This window comes from Lissotriton vulgaris, chromosome 5, assembly GCF_964263255.1.
Source record: "Lissotriton vulgaris chromosome 5, aLisVul1.2, whole genome shotgun sequence".
Lineage (NCBI taxonomy): Eukaryota > Metazoa > Chordata > Amphibia > Caudata > Salamandridae > Lissotriton > Lissotriton vulgaris.
Genome location: NC_141693.1, coordinates 1,045,110,291 through 1,045,135,307, shown reverse-complemented (window position 1 = coordinate 1,045,135,307; position 25,017 = coordinate 1,045,110,291). Strand labels below are relative to the sequence as shown.

Here is a 25,017-nt window from a genome sequence, read left to right as displayed (position 1 = left end):
GCAAAATCACAGTTACAGTCTGTACTGTCCGCCAACTATTAACTCACACCTTTTTGTGGAATCGAACTACTGAACCCTAAGACACTAAACTATATCATTATAGTGCACATCATCATAGGGAGAAAGGTAAACTTGAATTGCTCCTGGATCCCAAACAGGACCCAAGATATAGGAAAAGAACAAGCAGAGAGACAAATATGGAAGGCACACAGAACCACAGCTCATAGGGAAACCAGCTCCCCAAGTACATTCAGTTTTATATGGGGTGTCATCTATGTAATTAGGAGTGTGGCCTAAATCAAGTAAAACTACAATTCTGTGCTTCACAAATTGCTAACGTCCGCTTGCTGCCTGAGATGCTGTGGTCCAAGGACACCAAGCACAGTCCAGCACATGAACCAGAGACTGAAAGAAAATCCAGGCTGGGGCCAAAGGGTAAAGCGGCCCTCTGAAAAATATTCAGATTCACATTTTTTTGAGAATTAGCCAAAGTCCTGCTTCAGAGAGTGGGAAGAGAAACCATACAATCAAAAACCAATTACATCGATTTCAATTACTCATCTCTCTTTCAGACCCGAAGTTGCTGATCTGACAAAGTACATTCTGTCAGCTCAATAAATTAAAGGGCTAAATTTAGAGGCCAAAAGGAACCTGTTTCAGTCACCCTTTTTAGATCTCGCCTCAGCAGCACTTGCGCTGCGTCTTCGAGACTTGCTGTATTCGGGATATGGACTTTAAGCTTTGCCTATGTTCTGCCCCTGTATTTTATTGGCTCCTTTCAGTGTCTTTTGGAAATGCTTTTTTTCATTGGTTTATTTGTTTTAGTCCCTCTTTAGAACCCCCTTCTCTCCTGTTGTAACTTCCCATAAGGACACATGTAGTGTCCTTACTCTGTACGTTTCATTAACTGTTAGTGAGCACTCTTTTGTGAATCATTTCGTCGTCGTACCTGGCGTAGCAGACACAGAGCTACGAACTTTCCCAAAACTTTGTTCCTATAATTAAAGTTGTGTGGTTTTTTTCATTTCTTTATTTCACATCCTTAGTCTGCTCTTGTCATGTTTTTTATTTGTTTAATTTCACTTCCTTGGTGTGCGATGCAAGCACAAAGCTTGCATTCCTGTAAACTTAAAAAATGGCGGCTGCGTGCTTACTTTTGTGTTGCGCGGCTCGCCCACATTTTTATTAAAACCCTGTAAGTGATGGAGCTCGCGTTTCTGTTGCGAGCCAGCGTTCTATTTTTTTTTATTATTTCCATGCAGTGCTTAATCTTTTACAATGGCAGCTGCGTGCCTTTCTTTTGTGCTGCACACCTCAACCATATGTTTTTAAAAGCCTGCAAGTGGCGCAGCTCTTGTTCCAGTTGGAAGACAATGTTCTTTTTTTATTTTTTATTCTATGCCACGTTTAATCTTTTACAGTGGCAGCCGTACGCCTTTATTTTGTGCTGCGTGGCTCGCACACAGGTTTTTAAAACAATGGAAACGGCGGTGAGGGATGCAGGAAGTCCCTCAATTGGCTGCCAGTAACCGAGTTGCTCTCTTCACACTCGGACTGCTCCCTCCACAGGGCCACTGGGCTCCTGTAACTGCTTGTGTAGTTGCCTGCCTCCCAGGACTGTCCTCTCCTAGTCCTAACACAAACAGTGTAAGAGGTGCAGGGAGCAGCCCCTTAAAGGCACAGGAGGAGCTCAATCCGCAGCAACTGCGCCTATTAACATGTAGGCTGCTGAGCTCTCCCAACTGGAAATGCCTCTCCAGCCAGGAATGTGGCTTCTGATCTGTCTCCTCACACCAAAGGCTCCCGACAGAGGCAATGGTAATGCAGACTTACCTTCCCTGTATGATGTGGGGATGTCTGGTGGTGGCCTGGTCGGTGGTGCATTACAGTACGCTCTGGGTGAGTAAAATGCCTCCATATCACAATACTACATACACAGCAGACCCCTGCTTACAAACAACATGCATTTGACCAGACTTGCTATTTTTTATATGTCTTTGTGTAAATAATGTTTTTTACATTTTTTTTTTTTACAAACAATATCAGAACAGTAACATAAGTAATACAACAAAAATCACAAGCCAAGGAAAAGGGTGCAGTACCACAGGCTGTTTCTAGGTGTCTTTGTGGAGTTGTAAAGGGACCTCTATTAGCCACATAAGGTACGGCATCCTTAGTTCAATTATAAAAATAACCAAATTGCAGCTGAGCATATGTTTCAATTTCTTTTTATTGGAAGTGAGATTTTGTTAGCTTGCATTTAAAAAATACAATACAATAAAGGAGCATTTTTAAAACACTAACAAAATTCTCACTTCCAATTAAAACAAATAAAAATGTATGCTCAGCTCCAGTAGTTCGCTTTATAATTGTATTAAGGGCGCAGTACCTTTTTTTTTTTTTTTAGTTCAAAGAAAAATTTATTAAAATAATGGAATAATGGCAACATAATATACAAAGAGAAAACAATAAGAATAGCATGAATATTAACTGAGAGCAGTATAAGAAATGTGATGAAATAAAATGAGGGGAGGGACAAAAAAGAAAGGGAGGAGAGGGAGGATAAAAATACAGGGAGATAACAATGAGGCTGAAACTTTAAAAAGTACAATCATTGAATCTACATAACATTAGAGGCAGTGCACAAATATGCAGATAAATAATCATTAATGAATAAGAAGGAACAAAAGGTTATTCAAGGGGGTTTCGAAACTTCTTGTTGAACTGGGGATAGGTGAACGGAGCGCTGGGCACATGCATCTAGGTAAAGGGTAACGGGGAGCCATAATGCAAGCCTTTTCGGAGCCAGGGAGGTGGGGTAAACAAATGCAGTATCTAGTCTGTGGTTATAACATACATTAAACCACCAAGCTTTAAAAGTAATGCCCTTGGAGTCTTTCCAATTAACAGTAATTTGCTGGAACGCAACAGCCAATAATAAATCAACAATATGAACATTTGCATCAACATCAATCCAAGAGGAGGAAAGTGAACCAAGGAAAATGTCAGTGATAGAAAAGGGGATGGAGGTATGAAAGATAGAGTTAATTTGATTCCAGACTTTAGTCCAGAAAGCATGCGTGGGAGGACATGTGAAAAGCATATGAAAGAGTGTGGCATTGGGGTTAGAGCACGACCAGCATAGGTCGGAGGTCAGGGGGAAACGTTTGTGGAGGAGAGATGGCGTGTAAAGAAGGCGGTTGTAGAGGAAAAAAAGAGTTTGCGTGAGAGAGGCTGCTCTGGAAGATTTGCGTAGTTTGGTCCATATTTTGTCCCATAGGGATGTGGGCCACGAGACATCAAGATCAGATTCCCATTGCTCCTCAATGTTGGATTTAGGCCTAGGTGATGGGGGAGCGTAAAAGGAATGGTATATGGAGGATGCTGATGGGTGAGAGCGTAGTTGAGTGTGTAGAGAAGAGACGGGAGTGATAGAGGGTGTAGTCGAAAGGGCGCAGTACCTTATGTGGCTAATGGAAGTCCCTTTACTGCTCCACAGGGACACCTAGTAACAGCGTATGGAACTGCATCCTTTCCTTGCTTCGTGGATTTTCTTTAATTACTTATGCTACTGCTGGGATCTTTTTGAACAAACAAAAGAAACGAAAAAGCGTTATCATTTTCCAGTAGCTAAAACTTTCACTGCTGCAAGACCTATTGCATTGCAAATGCTTGTTAATTACTGCTGGTACTTAGATATGGTAGGACCCACCGGACCTGTACCCAGATATGGTCACTGTGAGGCACCAGCATCTTGATTGACTTGGTGGAATCTGGGTGGGTAAAAGTGTATTTTTTGTCTCTGAATTAACCCCCAGTTTCAAAAGGTAACCCCCTACTGCAAGCCGGCTCTCTCTTTGGGGATGCATGCCCTGCCAGGTGCTAGCTGGGGAAGTGAGAGGTGTTTTTTGCCCAGGTGGGGGTGGGGGGAGGATTAGTGGTTTCTCAGTGTGGATTGGCTGTTTGTGGGTGACTGAATTTGAGGGAATGGACAGTGGCGTAGGAAGGGAGGTGTGGTGGGTGTGGGCCACCCCGGGTGTCATCACTGAGGGGGGAGGGGGGGGGGGTGACAAAATGGCAAAAATAGTGTTTTAAATACATATCTTTGCCATTTTGTCAAGCCGGGGTTGACAAGAAATTTTCCATACCGGGTACCACCTGACCTTGCCACGTCCCTGGAAATGGATGCTTGGGAGAAGGTCCATGAATTGAGGTAAGAGTATTTGTGCCTCCCAGCCCTTGTACCTGCCTCTGTGCCTTCCCGTCACAGTCTCAATGTTTCTTGGCCACCATGTCTGAGCCTCTATGTCCCAGCGACTTTGCCCACGTGTCTTGGAGGGCGTGCATTCACATCTATCCGGCCTAGAGCTTGTGATGGAAAGGTGGCTCAGTGAGTTAAGTGCTTGCTTTGGCATCTCTAGTGACAACCTGGCCAGACCAAGTCCTCATCCCGTCCGTCTGAAGTGTGTAACTTGAGTTCCACTAACTGGGGCAATAATAACACCTGTCATTTAAGGCTCTATTTAAACCAGTCATTTCCATGGGCCTTCATGAGAGAGAGGAACCGGTTATGTTTCCGCACTTGTGGAAACTGCATTTGTGCTTCTTCCGTTACTAGAGTGGGAGAGCGCTGTTTATGGTTAACCGTAACCGTAATTTTGTGCATATGCTGCCATGATGAGGCCTGCTGCCCCGCTTGACCCCGTTGCGCATGCGCACAGACTGTTGTGGTAAGGGGGATCTGCTTTCATTGCGTTTTAAGAGGATCCCGGGCCTGCAGCACAAAGGAGAAACACATGTTGCAGACGGGCGCGCGGGGAAAGGGTCTGTGCGCCGCGAGAGCAGTCTGTGGGAGACAATAAACGCCCTTAGCTTGTCTAGCAGAAATATCTGCTCCAGAGGCCATGTGGGAGGAAATGAGATCCGGTGGGCTTTGTTTGATTTGCAACAGGCTCTCCGTATCCCGTCAGCCTCTCTCGAAGCAGGCTGCCTCGTAATCAGCGCCCTCTGAGGTTGCCTGGAGAATGAGTATTTCTGCAACATTGTTTTAGTCTGAGGGTGAGTGAGAGTGAGACGCTGTAGATCCGGGATGTGTGAGAGCGAGAACAACAGAGGAAGAAACCGAGAAAGAAAAGGCCTGCACAGGAACCCAAAATATCACAGGCCAGCCTGTCAAAAATACATATACATAGGGTTAACATCCAAGCAAAGCTAGAGGGACAAACAAGGTTCAGACGAGAAATTTAGAAACGAAATAAAGTCTAAAGGCCCTGCCAGGGCTTTAAGTGGGATTACAAAACTGGGGGGTCTCTCAGAGGGGCGTGGACAGTGTAATTAGGGGCGTGGCTGTAAAACACTTGCGTTAAAAATCTGTGTTTAGCATAGTGTGCCGCCTGACTTGTATTTTGCTGTTTCTGTCATTGCATCCAGATATGTGATACAACAAGTAACATCATACCTATAACAAGTAAGGACTATTGGCTTTGTCAATGGTTATTAGTTGCATAAAATAAATAAGCTGCAGCTATGGCTTGTTACAGTGATAATATTGAAAAAGCTTCCATTTAAAGCCCTGGTGGCACCACCACAATGTTGCTGCTCTTGCGTTTCAGAAAGAGAAGGGAAATCCAGAAAGAAAATGACTCTTTAAAGGATTTCCCTTCCCCCACAACGCTCACCTGGCATGACGTCATGCCGTAACTTCTCCACTAGTGAGAAGTAAGCAGAGTGGGCAGCGCACATCAAGTGCCGGCTATCTCGAAAAGGGGTCTCTATGGGCTGTTTTGAACCCTGGCACTTTTTTTCTGGACTGCAGTGATAGCAAACTGCTGTCACTGCAGTCCGGAAAAAAACGGACCGCATGTGCCAGGGCTCAAAACAGAGCCCTATAGAGACCCGTTTCGAGGCCCCCTTTAAAAAACTGCCGGTGCTCAGACCCCTTGAGACCCGGCCCACTTAAAGCCCTGGGCCCTGCCTGCCTCAAATGAAGGCACGGCGAAAGGCAGTCTGTAGGACGCAAATATGGGTCGAAGTTCCTTGTTTTTTCCCGAGTCCGTCTTCTTAGTTTCTAGCAGTGTTGTGGTTTGCTCGAAAGTGGCAATAAGGGCCTGTGAGCTCCCTGCTCAGTCTGTTAAGGCGATCGAAGGTGTTTCTAAGGTGTGGGGAAGCTTCAGCAGGCTTCTGGCTCGTCCACTTAGTTATAAAAAATACAAACTCAAATCTGTGGACAAGGTGAAGAATGGAGGGGAGCTAAAAAGTGAAATGGATGGGGTTTAAAAGCAGCACCCCCCTTAGTTCTCCAGGAGGGTTGACGACAGAAGTATGTGACACAAATGCACGACGACTTATTCATCAGACAGCACCCGAAGCAAACAAGAATCTGTCTCTTGCAGGGCTTTAGCTTGGGGGGGGGGGGGGGTGTTACACCCCCTAATATAGATCTTTTCTGGTAATTACTTGGAAACAGGGGCTTTCAGCAGGGTATGGTGAGGAGTCTATCGTATTTCACAAGGAATGTTTACATACATACAGACTAAATGCATACACCCTCTCTCTGTTTGAAAAGACTTCAAAGGTGTTGGTTTTTTTGCCAAATATTGTGTTTTCTCCCTCTTAGTACCCTTTCCACTTCCCCTAAAACCCCTCTCATGGCCCCCTTCTTGTTTCTAATGTTTTTAACATTCCATGCCAGGCTGATTGTGGAAAATCTGAAGCTCACCCCTCCTCTCCTCCCCAATCTTAGTGGCCAAGCTGCACCCCTGGTCTCTTGATACCATTGATTCTCGGCCACAAGACGCCTGAAGCAGGACAGAGGGAGACATTCAGGGGCACTGCCTATTGCTGTGGGATGCCAATCTGCCGAGATTGCTCTGTGAAGAGTAGACTTCAGCCATTGTAAAACTGAAGATAGAGGGATGTCCAGGAATCCAAACAGCTTAGCTTTGCTACTTTAAGGTTCATGAAGACCTTCCTTGAAAAGAACAAAAACAGACTTTTTTCAGGTCCCCTGTTTGCATATGACCTCTACCTATTGCTAGAAAATACACTCAGCTTCTTTAAATGTGGTGGATCACTTGATGGAAACTAATGCTTAACTGAATATCCCCCACTAGTTGAAATACCAACATAGTCTGCCGGCTGCAATAGCAGTGTGCTGCCGCTCGCTAGTGTAGTGCACCGAGAGCAGCTTGGAAGCCAGGATAGCCACTGGTGCAATACGCAGCCTGAACGAGGTGCTTTGAGCTAAGAACTTTTTGCACTCCCCTTGATTGGAGTAGGGTGCGATACCTTTGTTGCAGTGGATACAGCACCTCTGATGGAGGCCCTTGGAAATACCAGATTCAGAGAGAGTGAGCAGGTCACACAAGAGAGACAAGGTAAGCACAGTGGAATCACAGTTTTGAGGACAGACTGAAAGGATGAAAGAATTGAAGATCATCCGTCTCTCTCAAACAGTTAGTGATACACATGAACCTGTTGTAGCAAATGGTTTTGGAGTCCATAGCTTCTGAACCCCACTGATAATCAGTGGTGTTATAGGTGGTGGGTAGGTCCAAACCAGGTTGTTTGATCACATACAGTAGCTGCACAGCAGAGACCCCTAAACACTAGTGTAGGATTATTTAAGGGCTTGTTTGGTAAAGACCACAAATCTGGTCTAACACTTATTATCCCAGAAACCCCAGCAAAGTTCTTTCAATACAGACCTTTCCCCAAAGGTGAAATTCAATGAGAGAAAAGATCGGGTCCTGTTCTCGAGGTTCCATGCCTGGGTTTAGCCACTCTATTTTGAAGATTTTTTCAAAAATAGAATCCAGAACTGCTCCAAAATTAGATAAATTGATTGAACTGCCCTCAATCTAGATTCAGGAGTGGACATGCAACATCACAGAACATCCCAACAACAAAAAAACTCTAGAGTTGACTGAAGGAATACTAGAAATGTTTTCTGGTGTCTAACTTAAAGTTAACAGAATCCTTTGAATAGACAAACAAATTGGAGAATATTCAGAGCAATATGTGTGCATATTTTGGATTTCCACCGTGCTGTGGAGGGTTTAGTCATGCATAGTAAATTCTGTAGATGAGGTATTTTAATCTCTTGGTAGCTATATCACGTTTCCAGTCGGCATCCAAAATCATTGACAATTTTGGATTCTCCTAATTTATCTTGACCTTATCAGACAGAAGGACACACTTTTGGTTTGCTTATCTGTATCCGCCACACAACAGATATTATGGTTAAACCCAGCTCATGGTCAAGTCACTAATTTTACGCTCTATTTGTTAAACACAATTACAACACCTTGTTTTAATGCTAGATCCAGAGAAAGATTTCCTGCAGCAGTTTATAAAAATCCTTCACTAAACATCAGATCCCCCTTGTATTGGATGCCACCCCCCAAATGGCCCACCTGAATCGCTTTTTTTCTATCATGGTCCAAATGCACAGCATGTGCCACCAAGGCAGCTTTACTCAACCTTGCCTTCCTTTAAAAGAGAGGGCCGAAAACTGAGCAACAGAGAAAAATAAAATTATTGTACAGGCAGAGAACCTTTTAAAAGCTATATGAAAATCTACCGCACGTCAGTACAGTGGGCTAAGAAAAAAAGTATGTGTCATTTAACTAACCAGCCTCAAACCACATAAAGAAATTGTTTAACATCTTGAGGGAAGCCACTGAACCAGCAACCAAGAAGGATGCCGTAATTTGTTCCTAGCAACTCTCTAAAAATCTGTTTATGTCCTTCGAGGACAATATCCTGAAGATCCAGGCTGATATCCATGAGAATCCAGCTCAAATCATGTCATTCCAGTGGATGCAAAGATCATTGGCTTCTGCCTTACCTCATAGGCTTTTTCTTTGTGCCCTTCACCTTGGCTAGACTCTTCCTATTGCAGAAGCACCAATTGTAATTTGAATATGGCTGGACCATGTCTGGAGTAGCATTGTGGGCAACACTTGATGAACTACAATGCTGCCTAGAGAAAGCAAAGGTACTGAGATTAGGTCAAGCATCTCACCTATCACTTTTTTGTTTTTCTAGACTAGACACTGTAACCATATCGACGTCAGAGCATCCAGAAATGAGATTCCAAAACTCCTAACATTTCAAAATCAAGAACCAAAATTATGCCTGAACCTGACAAATTTCACTTTGGTGAAGTCCTCTAAGAATTTCACAGGCTGCCAGTAGCACAAACAATAAAGTTCAGAGTCCTGTACTCAGTTTTCAAAACGAATTGGCCTAACTTGTGGACCTGACAACTTTATGTACCTCATCAAAAGTTGAGATCCAGCAGATCAAACTTGCTCATGCAATGGAGATTCAGTTAGAAAACTCAAGGAGATAATCCGAGTGAAAGCATGGGTGGACAGTTGCACATCTCTGAAACTCTATGCACACAGATTTGAGGAACCAACCAACCCCAACAACTTTCAGAATAAATTTGTAGGGCAGCCTCCTCACTGAGGCCTACTCCGTCCCCAATACATTTGAAACAAAGCCCTCCATTTAAGGACAGGCCTCTCTTGCCGTCTAAAGGTCCTTGCAGGTCCAGCTCTAAGGAGACATGGATACCCAGGAATTTCGCTAGCACTGCACTGGGAAGAGATTTATAAGGTGGGCTAAATTTGTATCAACGCACTAGCGCTGCAAGGTGACTTATGATCTCAAGTTATCACTGAATTCATTTTAAATGCCTTTCTGTTTCTTATGAATGCTTTGCAACTAGATCTGTTTGATTGTATAAAAAAAACATCTGCCCTCCATTTAGATAAAAAAACAGCTAGACACATCAACCTCTCCCTCTGGCAAGGCTCCCTTCCTGCCTCCTTCAAAACTGGGCAGGTCACCCCTCTTCTGAAAAAACCCACTGCTGATGCGAATGACCTCAACAACTTCCGCCCCATCACTAACCTTCCCTTTCTGGCGAAGATCACAGAAAGATGTGTAGCAAAACAACTCTCCTGTCATATCAAGGACAATGACCTTCTAGACCACTGTCAGTCCGGCTTCATCCAAAACTGCAGCACTGAAACAGCCCTACTGCAAGTGGTTGATGACGCGTTGAGGATACTCGATTCAGAGGGGTCCTGTCTGCTAATTCTCCTTGACCTTTCCGCAGCCTTTGACACTGTCAATCACAATACCCTCCTCAATATTCTTCAACAGAGAATGGGCATGGAGGGCACTGTGCTTAAATGGTTTGCATCCTTCCTTTCTGGCAGATCCCAAATGATCAAAATAGCGAACAGTCTTTCACCTCCTGTGGCGGTAGGTCAAGGTGTTCCCCAAGGCTCGATACTTGCTCCCACACTGTTCAATCTCTATTTAGAACCACTGGGAAATCTCCTAAGTAAATCCGGGATTCACTATCATCTTTATGCTGACGACACTCAACTCTACCTCAAGATTGCCTCTACTCACGATCTCTCCATCCTAAGCTCCACTCTCGACTCCATTCAAAACTGGATGTCAACTCATCAACTGATTCTGAATCCCTCCAAAACTGAATTCCTCCTCTTCTCCTCCTCACTCTCTCCTCCCCCGGTTCAATCATGGATGGATCAGATGAATCCACTAAACAATAAACCCATCATTGTCGACAGCGCCAAATCCCTTGGTGTCATACTAGACAAAAAACTTAATCTAATTCCCCACATCAATTCCATTGCGAAATCAGCTCGATACCAACTGCGCCTTCTATGGGGAATCCGTTGCTTCTTCGCGGAGCGGGACCTTATAACCCTGGTGCAAGCACTGGTCCTCTCCAGACTCGACTACTGCAATTCTCTTCTTACTGGCCTCCCCAAATCCCACTTGTCCCCACTTAAGTCTGTTTTTCACTCAGCAACTCGTTTCATTTATGGGGCCAAAAGAAGCGATCACATCACACCGATGTTATCTACCCTCCGCTGGCTTCCCTTTGAGGCTAGAGCTATCTACAAGACCGCTTGTATCACCCACAAAGCCCTGCACTCCTCTTCTCCTCTCTACCTGGCGAATAAACTGAAACTCTCTGGAGGTTCTAGACCTTCACGCAATGCGGAGAATCTACTGCTTGAACCTCCCACTTTCAAGAAGGAAAGAACGATGGCCCAATCCTTTTCAGGCAACGCAGTGAGAATCTGGAACTCATTCCCGCCTCAGCTCCGGACCACCGCCTCCTCCCAGGCCTTTAAAAGGGACCTCAAAGCTCTCCTCCTCCAGAGACACCTCCAAAAGTAACTCTCTTTTATCTGAAGGAAGATCTCCCACTACTGATAATTTCTACTTCCCATGTCCATGGAAGTGCCTTCCCAGTGTGTTCTTGCGGTTAGAGTGTTTGCCTTTTATTGCAGTATTATCCATGTACTTGTGTTTGGTACCCTCCTGCAACTTGCACTCACCACTTTGCCCCTGTAACAAACGGTTTGCTTCCTCTCACATGTTTTTTACCTTTGATACTTGCACAAGTGCCACTTTTGCCTACGTAATCGTTTGTTCTTGTGCTTGAGTGTGTAACATATATTGCAGTATTATACCGCAAATTATACTCTATTTTCTCTTGTAGCCTGCACACTTGTCACTTTTTCCTCCTGTGCACTTTTTACTACCTCATGTATTTTTGGTAGCCCACATTTTTACTACCTCATGTATTTTGTTTGCTCACAAGTGTCACAATTACCTTGTCTACCTCATGTATTTTTGGTTTCTCACAATTTTTACTACCTCATGTATTCTTGGTTGCTCACAATTATCACTTTACCGTATGTAACGTAACGTATGCCTCTGCAATCTATTGCTCGTGTAATGTTCTCAATTTGTATCTTTTCTGTTCCTATTGTGAAGCGCTCTGACACCTTCGGGTAAAGTCCGCGCTATATAAAATTGCATAAATAAATAAATAAAAATGCTGGGCTCCTGTGTATGCAGTGAGGAATTTGGGAGGAGCCTTTGCCTGATGCCTTGCCTATGAAAGTCAGGTCAACAATCTTCCACGATGCCCACTTTCAGCTGTGCATTGTTTTCAAAATTAAGAATCCTGCTGAGTAGTTCGTATTGTCAAATCTCGAGTCCGGCAATTTTGCTATCATGAAATTAATTGTATTTGGCAATGTATTGGGGTCTATTGGAAGCAATGATGTCAAACGTTCAGGCAGTTATGCAATAGATCAAATCCATCATAAAACTGCAAACATGTAAGTATGTTACAAAGCTATAAAAAAGCTGAAGGGAACAACAAGTTACAACACTGTTCATCATGATGTGGAAAAGTGGTTCATGTGTTTAAAGTGTAGAAGCGTAAGAGGCATCTAAATTTATGCTCGGGCCAAAAACGTGGACTTTTTAAGACAAGTTGGAATACTGGCATGCTAAAGTATTAAATATTTTGGGAAGTATTTGTGGATTGAGTGATTCAAAACTCAAACCACTTAAAAATAATGTTGAGCTAGTTGGCTATCCCGCCTCTGCCCACCAAGTCAGTCGTTTGTTGGACTGTTAACTGATTATATGTTTCACCTGTTTGTACATGCCACTATATGTTGTAGCACTTGGTTTATGCCTTCAATTGGCATTTTGTGCACTGTAAGTTAAAGAAAAAAACACTCAGAGCATATTCTAGCATTGTAGTAAGATTACTTCTCTTGCTAGACGATGGCACAAAATAATTGGATTTACATGAGGTACTGCATTTTGGCCATTGGAGTCAGTGACGTACTGTACATTAGTGTCATGGGAAAAGCTATGCTTCATTAAGTGAAGGAGAAAATTGTACGGGTCCCCCCCCCCCTTTTTTAAACTTTTTATTAACTTTGCTCATATCATCAGACATTACAGAACATTGTTCAAATAGCATGTGATAGAATGACATTTCACAATATAATATAAGGCTGGCATTAAACACAGGCAGGGCATTCAATTTGAAAACCCAGGTCCCAACACCCCCCCCCCCCCCATCTCCCTGTATTTCCGCCAAGACCCCCAGATCTTTTTCCATTTCTTAGTGCATCCTCTACTCTTATAGATGGTCTCCTCAGCTCTCTGGCACCAATCTAGATCTCGCAAACACTGATCCCATTGTGGAGGAGCCTGTGCCCCCCAAGCACTGGCTATATTTCTTTTCGCAACACATGATGCCAGTGCCAGCCAGATCTCATTATGTCTGTCCGGGTTCCCTTTTAAGTATAAGCATTTAAGATATTATTGAGGTGCCAAAATATAAATGTAAAAGGAGACTTTGTTGAATCTTTAAGGGGTGGTGTTTGGTCAATTAATGTGTGGTAGCCATGTGATGAATCTTTGCTGCTTTTCGAGGTCTGCCTAAAAGTATAGGACTGTTGGATTGACAAATCTTGGGCAGGCTGGGATAATGAAAGCTAACGGAATAACAAGCTGATGATCAGGGGTATCTTGAGGCTTTTGGGGACCCAGGACTAAACGTATTTCGGGGACCCCTGCTCTGACAGCTTTGAATTTACAGGCCAGTATCAGCTATTTCATGCCCACTTTGGCCAGTTCACGGACTTTGCACAGGCACACTCGTCCCAAATCTAAATGTGTTGACATCTAATATTCAGGGATAGTGATGTGTGTTTTCAATACTGTAACACAGGAGCAGCTCACTAATATTATTGCAATTATCTCTGTGACACCCTCCCATTTCTATTCTGTGAGTTCCTGTTTTGATCTAAAAGAGACTTTTTAAGGAGGGTGCATGAAATATAAATGCAGCATTTTCCTGCAAAAATATCTGTAATAGACTCTCACGCATCACCTACATTAAAAATAAATGAAAGGAAAATGGTATTTGAAACAATCTGTTTAGGAATTATTCAAGGTCATCAAGGTAAAACCCTCTATAGACCAGAGCTGGCTGTATCGGAGGGCTCGTTGAAAGGCTGGGGCCCTGGGCCAAAGCCCATTCTGCCCATACCGAAAACATCTCTGTTGGTGATTCATGACCAGTAATGGAGGTAAGTAAACTTTGAGTTAGCCTTCTAAGAGAAAAGGGACAACTATGTTTTGTTCTTTTGCGTGTGTTTGTGGAGGTGCATTGGATAGGTTATGTGAAATAAAAGTTTACAAAATGCCGAGATGACAACTTGCCGGTTCCTCTGATCTGTACATGTTGCACTCACAAGGCACTTTACTAGTATGGAACCAGACGTCCTAATCTTAAAGGAAACCCACATAATACAAGCCAAGATGATTAGAGTGCCATTGACATGTGCAAAACAGTCTTGTTTCATTACAGCACAAGTTCAAAGCCCTGGGTCATTCAGAGTTTTAGTGGCAACAATGGCAGACTGATTGTATAACAGAAGGAACATCAAAAGCAGTGCTTCACAAAAGCTAATTTTTATGGCCCTGACAGTGGTCCTGTAAAGCTGCTTACTCAGTTTATGGAGACTCTTGGATACTTTGTAGGATCCTATATTATTGTTTAAGATTTTAATCTGAAATGTAATTCTTTTAATGATGGATCCTCTGGCAAACACAACAATTGTTTAGTCAAACAACAGATCTCTGTTTAAATGACTTTTATGTATGTCTTAAATTATGTAACCAACATCTACACCAAATGAGAGACACGTTTCCTTCAGGTTGATATAAATGTTACTTTCATATCAATTACTTTTTAATAAGTAAGAACGGGATGAAGAGTAATGATTAATAGATTAGCCGCTGGTTTCTCTCCGACAATGCAGTAATAGGATTTTGTTTTTCAGGGCGCCATCTGCCACAAAGCACAGAAGCGATAGACCTTTGTTGAAAGTTCAGGTTTCACTACCTTTTTTCCAGGAACTGGTGAGTACAATTACATAATTTATTGAAATCAATATAAATTCCATGACATGTTGAATATTCTGGGATGCCACCAAAGCCTCTGTATGTGGTAAAATCAAAAGCACAGTGAATGAAGCAAAGAGAGAGTGCAGATTGCTTTTGAGTGATTTACAAAATGCTGGGAATATTATTTATTGTTGTAACAAATAGCCATGAAATCAAGAAATATTGACCAGGTTTCCTATTGAATAACAACAACTTACTGAGATATGCTGAGAGCAAGACAATAAAAAGATGTCAGAAAATGAAAGTCAATCAGTCGGGGATTTATAAAGCTGGAGTAGCTTGCTGATTTGTGGTGATTTCTTCAATCGAACAGTCAGATCTTAAGTCCTTTCCTGAATTCCTGGAGAGATGCGGCAGACATGAGGTGCAGGGAAAGGTCGTCCAAGCCCTGGACACAAGGCCTTAGGTGGAGCATCCTCCGCTGTCGTTTTGGTGGATACAGAGAGTGTATGTGAGGAAGAGAGAGGTGTTTCGTAGTTGTCTGGTCAGTTGGTGGAATGTCATGCATTTGTTGATATATGCTGGTCCTTCATTGTGCGTGGGTGAACATCTTGAACTGGCATCTCTTCTGGGTCCAGAGTCAATGTAGCTTCTCGCGCTGTGATGTGGACCTATTTGGGGAGGTCAAGGATGAGTCTTGATGCTGAGTTTTGTATTGTCTGCAGTCTCTTCATGAGGTGTCTGGTGATTCAAATGTAGTGTGTTCCCGTAGTCCAGCCTGCACCATAAATAAATAATTCAGAGTGAACCCCGGCTGGGATCGATGATGGCAGTATACATAATCTGATGTTAATCCTTCGATGGGACACAAATCGATTGTGTGTTCTTTGTTTGAATTGCATCACTTGAAGGGTGTCCCGTTTTGTTCACCATTGTAGTCCTGAGGAAGACCCGCTGTGATGTGAAGTTAGTAACACATAATCATAGGGTCAATACATTGACATCATTGTTTAATGGCCTGCGTCTGTTATCCTAAAATAGAAAATGAAGATAAAGGATATTTTGAACTTTGGACATCAGACACTAAATGTTTTTATTGTTTCATGTATGGTGTAATTGCATCCAGCACAGGGTTGAGAGGAAGAAAATGAAATCAACCTATGAGGGAGTCACTTAGGGATTTCTTAAGAAGCCCTCACTCACCACCCTGGGTGGTGACATGCTTCATCATTGGGCCCACCAGGAGAAGCCGAATGCCTCCCTGGTGTGCTACAACGCCAGATTACTGCGGAGCTGTTTTTTTTGTGACAATAATGTGCAAAAAAGTGGGTTTAAAAAAAAAAATACCAACACGCTATACCAAACAAAAAAATGTATTCTGTGGTTAGCTGGGCATTGATTAAAATGTATGTGTCGGGTAATTTACCAACTAATGTGTTGGGTGTTTTCCCCTTTAGAGTGGGGTCAACATGCTTCTGCCCTTATGTGTATTGATTTTACTGGGCTTTCATCAGGACCATGTAGTTGTGTACCTCGGTGGTGTGGGCGCGCTAAGGCCCACCCTTGCCAGAGGACGTGAAAGTTAAAAGTAAGGTGTAAAAATTAGTGCAAGAAACAAACCAGAAAAAGTGGTGGTTCACACAGTGGATCCACGGGGTCCGGTTTGAGGATATCACTAGGTGCTGAGCGGGTGTTTGGCGTTGCGGGCGGTGTGCCATTGTTGCCACCACCCCCTCCGGAGACCCATGAGGTGTGGATCTTTTAACTAACAAACCACAGGTTTCTCATAAACTGTGTGAACCACCACTTTTTTCTGGTTTGTTTTTTGCACTAATTTTTACACCTTACTTTTAACTTTCACGTCCTCTGGCAAGGGTGGGCCTTAGCGCGCCCACACCACCGAGGTACACAACTACATGGTCCTGATGAAAGCCCAGTAAAATCAATACACATAAGGGCAGAAACATGTTGACCCCACTCTAAAGGGGAAAACACCCAACACATTAGTTGGTAAATTTCCCGACACATACATTTTAATCAATGCCCAGCTAACCACAGAATAAAGTTTTTTGTTTGGTATAGCTTGTTGGTATTTTTTTTTTAAACCCGCGTTGTAGCACACCAAGGAGGCATTCGGCTTCTCCTGGTAGGCCCGATGATGAAGCATGTCACCACCCAGGGTGGTGAGTGAGGGCTTCTTAAGAAATCCCTAAGTGACTCCCTCATAGGTTGATTTCATTTTCTTCCTCTCAATCCTGTGTTGGATGCAATTTTTTCCTCTGTGGACACTCTTTTGTTGTTTATAATTATAACCTGGGGGACTGAGATTGTCTCTTCCCTCTCTCTCTAGTTGTTGTTATTATTCATGTATGGTGTATTCATACACTGGGATTTTTACATTCTCACCATGTATGTATCTTTTGATTTATTATATTTGATATATGTGTTACGGGCAGCTTATTGAAAACACAAAAACGTAAAGAAAATTGCTTTATTAGATGTAATGTTTGTTATATGACAATGAATATACCAAACTAGAAATTGTCTTGTGTGTCGTGTGGGATTTTTCTGATAGCCTTTTTTAAATTTATTCTAGCAAAATAAGTTAGCACACTGGTGTTTGCATTTGGTGTCAGGGGATGAAAATTAGAAGCCTTTAATAAATAGGAGACTCCCCTTTCGTAAAGGGATCATTTTATGACCCTTCTGTCCTGATGTTGATTATTCAGCATCGTTCACAATTCTTGTACAAGAATTGTGGCACCCGACAGAACTATTCATAAACCCAGGTTCTGAGGGAAACAGGGCCACTCCATTATATCTAATGGACGTATATTACCATCAATAAGGATCATCTGTTTGTAGCCTTCATGGATATGAGAGCTGCATTTGACCTAGTGCACAGATAGATTCTCTGGGACGTACTGATGCACATGGAAATACCCCATGATCTCCTCCATTTTCTTGTCAGATTACGCAAAGACATGTATGTTTAGGTCAGGTGGAATGATCAAGGTGACTTATCCCCTAGGATTCCTATTGAACAAGGAGTGAGGCAGGGATGTGTTTTGACCCCCTCGCTGTTCTCTCTGTTTATGAACAGCATGATGGAAGCACTGAATAAGTGTCAGCATAGCGCCCCTAAGATAGCTAGCACCTGTATCTCTGTATTGTTTATTACTGACAACATTTTGTTGTTCTCTTGTACTTCAGTGGGTCTGCATGAATTGCTAAAACCATTTTGTGGGGTTTAGCAGGTGTAGTGGCCTAGAGAGCAATGCAGGCAATTCCAAGTTAATGACCTGTAACCCCCATCAAATATTTATGAACAAACGACTGTGGATGGATCATGCATTGACCAGATTAGCAGTTTTGATTATCTGGGAGTTAGGCTCACGGACAAGTTCTCTTAGGACCTACAGTTGTCAAAAAGTTATCCCACACTATCCCATACATCAGTGACCAATGCCAGTATATACAAAGCATCAACCAAGAAGGCCATGTCTTCAGCTCCTGAGGTGTGTAGAGCTGTGGCCATGGGAGGTGCAGAAATATGGGGCTCTGGGACATTTCGAAACTAAACATCATGGAAAACAAATTTGTAAGGTCAATTTTGAGTCTACCAGCGAGCACACTACTTATACCTTTAAGATGGGATCTGAATCTCAAAAGGATTGACCACATCGCCCGCCTTAATACTGAATAGTCCGTGACCTGGCCCTCTATTAAACTGCAGTGCAGGAATTAATCCTGCTAGATAAGTGCCGTAATACCCACAGTCCTAAAGCTGTGAAAACTCTGTGCAGCGAGCTAAAGCTTGAGGGTTGTTGGAAGATCCCCGTAAGATGAGGAGCAACTCAGCCAAATGGATTAAAGGAATTTATTGGGAGTAAGTCTTTCAGAAGTTATGGTGTAAGGTGAGGCTCAATGGTCTGACAGATACATTTTTAAGTCATAACTGTACCCCCTAATTCGAATTATTCCTTGACAGAATCGCCCCCTATGTGGCAAAGATGTACATTCGTTTGAGTTGGTACGTTACCACTTAGGGCTTTTTCCAGTGAAGTGGGGCATGGAGGGGGAAGCTGCGAGGGACTGCCCTTTATGGCCCAACATGTCGGAATCCAAAGTACACTTTTTATTAATTTGCCACAAGTATAAAATCCTTGAGATCTACGTGGATCTTCCCTTTATGTCGTAAATTAGGTGTCCAGCAGTGTATGGTGGCTTTGCGCCTATTAAAATTGAACACATCAGAACCCATTGTATTTGCTCTTTCAAGATTTTTAAAGTGGGCCTGGTCTGTTGGAGTGGCTGAGTTGTAGAGACTGCACCTTGGTCATATAATTCATATAATTCATCCTAGAGGTGCTGAACTTTTATCTGGGAAAGCGTGAAATTTGAATTTATAATGTCTGTTCTGCCAGTCCAGCTGTGATTTGGGCTGGCCTGAGATCTCACAGTTAGTTGCATAATTCACTTTAGATCCAATGTGTTTCTTTTTAGGTCGAGCCTAGTGCAGCCCGCAAGTGCTGCTCTAGGAGATGACCTTTTGGAATCGGTCTGCACTTTTCAAACACTTGTGCGTGTGGTGGCATCCACTGTGGGAGCGAGCAGCAGCGCGCAGGGGCCATCTGTTTCTAATTAGCGTTGTCGCGCTTCCCTTGAACACGCACACTTTTCCTCGAGCTGGCTGTTCTTGATACTGTAAACCGCTCCCACGCGGGCACAGTGCACTGGTGTGTGTTTCTACAATCATTTGTGCAGACAACACATGCAAAGCCAAGTGCATTTCAAGTTGTGTGTTTCAAGGATATTTTGATTGTAGCAACGGACTAATGCTTTACTTGCATTTATTCCAGTGGAAAGAATACAAAAGCACTGATTCGTCAACAGTGTAACAGTTTCATATATGACAACAAGTCTGTTTGTTCCAAAGCAAACATGCGAGTTGGGAGTCCGAACCCCTTTCTTAATTAAATCTCCCTAATCCTTATGTAAACTAAACACAAGACAGGATTTTTACGTTTCTAGTGCTATGTGTACCTTTGCATGGAAAGCGACCCTTTCGCATGTCAAATAAGCTATGAAAGCGTCTCTCTCTGATCTTACAGTAATGGAGTTTTCTGTAGTGGGAGGACTGTGCGTTTAGTTTGAAGTTGATACATGGCCTGTCTGTGTTTGTAAATAAACTGATGGACTTTAAGTGGGAAGAAAAAACTGGGGAGTCTAGAGTCAGAGAGCATGTGCTGCTCTGTGAGGCATGCTATATTCTGTGAGGTTTGAACACGCCAATTTAGCTAACAAACATTGTCAAAACCAATAGCTCTAGCTAAACACTTATAAAGCCCCAAAGGCGAGACCTATTTGCTATGTCAATGCTTGTTTTTAATCTGGGGAAGTGTGCAATTGAAATGATAATTGATCACGTAAAACGTTCTGATCATTATATCAATATCTGGCTGAATTTGTAATGTTCTAGCCTTTCATTTATTTATTTTAGATTGTTCATGCCCTTTACTTTTAATGCGAGTGTGCATAACATTTTCAACTTGTGTATCTTTGCTGATAATTCTTAGACCATGGCTTGGGGTTCTATTTGCTAGAAATTGTACTTGTTGCTATGAAATGCCTTGAATGTATGGATACTGCTATCATCGTTTTTCTGCACTTTCCAAAAATCGTTGCCCATTGACATTTATTTTTTTATATTTATTTCTATATTTTATAACCTGTGTTTTATGGGAAGTTTTACGAGCTTGTTTTTATCTATGCTCTACTGCACTTTTTAAGGTTGTTTGTGCTCGAAATAATGTAATTCCATGATGAGGACCTCAAACTCTATCTTATCTGTCATATGTAGCCAGTGCATGGTTTTCATCAAGGGGAGCTGTAAATATGGGACATCATGATCCCAGCAGTTGCAGAAATCCTCTCTTCTGAACTCAACAGTTCTGATCTCTGCAACCCTTCCGTGTGCAGTCCTGGTTTCTTCACACCAGGTGCCTACACTTGTATTGTGTGCATTATCATGTATGTCTGCAGTGCTTTAAGTGGTATGAAGGAGTTGGGGAGGAGGTTGCTTCTAAAAGAACGTAGCCAAATAAGCACTATAATTTTTTTTAGGTCGAGCTATTTATAGCTCTGAACTATTGTAGAGGAAACAACACCCTTGAACAAGCGGATTCCTCCCAATACATGTTGTCTACTGAAGCGTGACGCTTCGCCAGGCGCGCGCTTGGCATCACTCACACCCCATATGCTCGCCCCTGCTCCCCCACCCATCAGCCTCGCAGCACCAGACTTCATGTGCAGTTCAGGAATCCCTTCCGCTCTCCCCCCCACCTCACAAACCACCATTTGTCGCACGCATCAGACCCGCCACAGCGAGAGCTTCAGACTTCAAAGGAATGCTCTCCCCTTCCCCCTTGTGATTTAAATATTCATGTATAGATAAAGGGAGTGCAGCCTTTGTACATCCCGACATTACACCACACCTATATAAATAAATGATCCGCGGCACCACTGAGCGAAAGAAATGCCAATAAACTCGCTTCACAACAATTAAGTTCTCGGTTAGGGTGGGAAAAAGAAAGACCTCATTTCATTCCTTTCAGAGATAAGACTTACCTTTGAAGTTTCAAACACATCACAGGAGCCGCACCACTGCATGCAACCAACCCCGAGGAGCACGATTTGCCCAGGCGGCTCCATAGTACTTAATAGCAACTACCCTGCAAGCCTGCTCCAGGCCACAGTAGGTTTATCAAGGTTATGTGTATTGGCGGAATACACTGATGGCAAGGGGGTATTTGACTATTTTTACGTCTTAATTCCCATAAACTGACATTTTTATTGCGGGGCGTTTCTTTACAAAGCCAATCACTTTGGTTCTGTTAGGGCAGCTGAGCAGCGCCTTACCCCACAACATCCCATTGCGAGCCTGCTGCTTTCGCTAAGTGGCAAACAGCTCATCTCTGCAAACAAATACCATTCATTAACCAACCATGCACTAATTCCCCCACCTAAAAAATAGTGCACAATTAGCCTCAAAATCTTATTGCACGCTATCACACATGTCGGGCATGTTCTCCTAACCCGTTGCCTCATGCACAACCTGGAACACTTATTTGTTTGACTCCTCCCCCACTTCTTCAAACATATGTAAATGTTTCTTCTTTGGCTTTAAATGTTTACACATCCTGGCATAATGCCCCCTCTTCTTACATTTTCTGCATACAATAGAACACTCAATGCCACAGCATCCCTCAACACCACAGCACCACTCAACGCCACAGCATCACTCAGCGCCACAGAATCACTCAGCACCACTGAATGCCACAGCACCCCTCAATGCCACAGCACCCCTCAACGCCACAGCACCACTCAATGCCACAGCATTACTCAACGCAACAGCATTACTCAACGCCACAGCATTACTCAACGCCACAGCATCACTCAGCACCACTCAACACCACAGCACCACTCAACACCACAGCACCACTCAACACAACAGCATCACTCAACACAACAGCACCACTGAATGCCACAGCACCCCTCAACGCCACAGCACCACTCGATGCCACAGCACCACTCAATGCCACAACACCACTCAACACCATAGCACCACTCAGCACACAGCATCCCTCAACGCCAAAGCATCACTCAGTGCCACAGAATCGCTCAGCACCACTCAGTGCCACAGAATCACTCGGCACCACTGAATGCCACAGCACCCCTCAACGCCACAGCACCACTCAATGCCACAGCACCACTCAATGCCACAACACCACTCAACGCCACAGCACCACTCAGCGCACAGCATCCCTCAATGCCACAGCATCCCTCAATGCCACAGCATCACTCAACGCCACTGCATTACTCAATGACACAGCATCACTCAACGCCACAGCATCACTCAACGGCACAGCATCACTCAGTGCCACAGAATCGCTCAGCACCACTCAACGCCACAGCATCACTCAATGCCACAGCATCACTCAATGCCACAGTATCACTCAGTGCCACAGAATCACTCAGCACCACTCAATGCCACAGCACCACTCAACGCCACAGCACCACTCAACACCACAGCACCACTCAACACCACAGCACCACTCAACGCCACAGCACCACTGAACGCCACAGCATCACTCTGTGCAACCATTCAACAACAACTGGTTCTAATATGTTCTCTCAATGTTTCAAGCTTTGTTACAAATGTCACAAAAAAATGTTAATATTTCACTGCTGTTCTTGGATTTTCATCACAATAAAATACAATGAACATAATCTTCCCAAAAGTTATTTACAAAAGTTTAAGTATTGCCATTATAAATTACAATCACTTTTATGTAAGAATTATTAAACAAAATAAAAGCCATTGTTATTAGTAATATTAATACATCTAAGTCATGTAAATACAACACATATTGCATTACAAATGCTATAGGTGTCACGTTTGCGAAAGTTAAAACTATTGGCATTGTAAATGACCAAGCTATTAATTTCGCTATTTTAAAAACCAACACATAAATAAAATATTTGTCATTTACAATACCAATAGATCAAATTTTCCTAATGCGAGACCTATTGCATTGCAAATGCTTGTTTAATAAAAGGTGTGGTCTATACACTTATATAGGTTATGTATCACACATGAACGAGAATTGTGTGCTAAATACAGCACAACTTCTAACCAGTGTTTTGCCACCTTTATATATGTTTTGTGTGAGTGCATCAAAACATACCACACAACACTACCACTTGCATAAAAGCCAGGCATATTAGCTTTGTCAATGCTTATGAGGGCTGATTTGTATTCAATGTTAGATAAATGAACACCAGAACGGACATCAGAGAGAATAATTAGAACTGAAAAGGTTTCCTTTCTGAAATTGTAAGATTCTGAAAAATTCTGAAAGTACAAGATTGTGAATGAAAATGTACAAAGGTCTGTGGAAGAGCTAGACCCTTTCTTAGTGTCTCAATCACAGCCGCAGTCTCTTTCATACTACTTTCTTCTGCAATATCTTACTATAGCCTTATTGCCTGCTGTAGTGGACTATAATGGCCATCAAAGACCTGTGCCAGTGTTAAAGGTATTAGCCGAAGGTGAGGACCTTTAACAAGGTTGCAGGCCTTTAATGGCCGGTATAGCCTTGCTACGGCGGGCTATAAGGCTATTAGAACATTCCTCCACAAGTGGGCAGAATGTGCTAGCAAAGAAAGGCCTCCATGAGCCGGAGGGGGTTGAAATCCTGTCGGGCTCCGTGAGGCTTTGTTCACAGCAACAGCTGTGAAAAACCAACAATGGAATGTTGACGCTCCAGGCTTCTACCAGCCATTAAAAGCCTGTAGCACTCCAGTGTCGTCAATGGAGCTCCTAACATTCCAATGTTCAAATCTACTTGTGCCCTTTTTATCCCCTCAACTCTCCTTGTGTATGCCTCACTGTTGAGACTGAAATGTTCCTTGCATGGCGACTGATGTGCATCCCTGCCCTGAATGCCCCATTTGCAAAATTATCTGTATCCCTTGTGTAGATCTTTGACCATGGGTGAACACGGATCATTCGTGTGCACCATGATCTAAGCCTGTCTCAAAGATTGTGTGTTTGTTGGACCAGGAAGGGTTCGCAAAGTGCTGCCTTCACAGTAGTGAAGGGATACTGTCGTTACCAGGAGTTAAGTAGCATCCTACCATGTTTTGGTAATAATGATGAGTTGTGAACAGGCCTTTTGATCTATGTCACTGGAGTTGAGCCTACAGACCCACTCCTATAACATTTTGCTGATGTGTGCTCAACTCACCCTTGGGTTATATAATGTTAGTATGTAGCACTGTGCAGTGCACATGTGTGTGGTGAGTGTGCTGTGATGTGTGTGCGCTGTGAGTGGTACAATACATCGAGGCCTGTGGGTTCCATATTGGAAACCTAGGGTTTCGGAAAGACATGTGGAGAAGATCCCAGACTGATTTGTGGATTGCTACATTTCTGGGAGCTGGGTGGGGCCCTCACAGCAGTAAGGGACAGTCAGGTTCTCCAATGCACTTCAAAAGGGCTGTTTGATTCTAGAAATGTTACTGGTCAGTGGTGCCTGGACATAGCTCAAGAAAGAGATGGGAAATCAATAAGAGTAGGGCTGGGGCCTTTGTAAACATTTATTAGGCATAAATCAGTGAGGTTAATATTCAGATGTGATACATAAGTAACTTCTGATGCCTGTGTTGTTG

The 25,017-nt window shown here is 43.2% G+C and overlaps 1 protein-coding gene across 1 annotated transcript in view; it reads left to right on the top strand.

Annotated features, from left to right (window-relative positions):
• The window catches only part of LZTS2 (leucine zipper tumor suppressor 2), a 778,631-nt gene that overhangs the window by 250,079 nt on the left and 503,535 nt on the right, over positions 1 to 25,017 (top strand). Inside the window, exon 4 of the mRNA XM_086922677.1 lies at positions 14,718 to 14,796. The gene's annotated coding sequence lies outside the window, so the exon portion shown is untranslated. The remainder of the gene's footprint in view (positions 1 to 14,717; positions 14,797 to 25,017) is intronic.